Source organism: Pseudophryne corroboree, chromosome 6 (assembly GCF_028390025.1).
Source record: "Pseudophryne corroboree isolate aPseCor3 chromosome 6, aPseCor3.hap2, whole genome shotgun sequence".
Lineage (NCBI taxonomy): Eukaryota > Metazoa > Chordata > Amphibia > Anura > Myobatrachidae > Pseudophryne > Pseudophryne corroboree.
Window position 1 is genome coordinate 220,319,070 of NC_086449.1, and position 827 is coordinate 220,319,896.

Here is an 827-nt window from a genome sequence, read left to right on the forward strand (position 1 = left end):
TGACCCCCTATATAATGATTACACTATAGTCTCTATTATACATTGTTTTGTTATATTGTGTGTCTTGATACAAAGTGCCTGGTTTATTTGCATAGACCCACAATTTTGCTGGTTGTTTATAAATAAGTCTAGCAGTATTATCAGGAGGTTTCACACCTATGTAATAAATTGTGTGATAATAATGACACAAACCGTAACGTGCGATATTGAAAAATGGATGCAACGTAATTTGTGCCGTTTTGGTTCCTTAGGATATGATTTATTTAGCTTTGTTTGATCTGCCCATAGTATAGAATATTGATAGATCAATCATCTTAAGCCATTTTATATTACACCTTTAAGTTTGAGCAGTTTCATTACTGTATCTCGAAGGTAATATTATAGGTTTGAAGCAAAGAGCTTCCATGACAATTTTGTGGTCTGTATTGTTCTGAATGAGTTATGCTTAGACATTGAAGGGGTAGCTTTGAAGCTCTTGCCTTTGTTATAAATTATTATACTTTTTTATCAGCTTTTTATGCCTTTTCCTTCCCTCCCAGGCTGGGCTCCTGTTTATGCTAGAGATGAGCGCCGGAAATTTTTCGGGTTTTGTGTTTTGGTTTTGGGTTCGGTTCCGCGGCCGTGTTTTGGGTTCGACCGCGTTTTGGCAAAACCTCACCGAATTTTTTTTGTCGGATTCGGGTGTGTTTTGGATTCGGGTGTTTTTTTCCAAAAAACCTAAAAAACAGCTTAAATCATAGAATTTGGCGGTCATTTTGATCCCAAAGTATTATTAACCTCAAAAACCATAATTTCCACTCATTTTCAGTCTATTCTGAATACCTCAC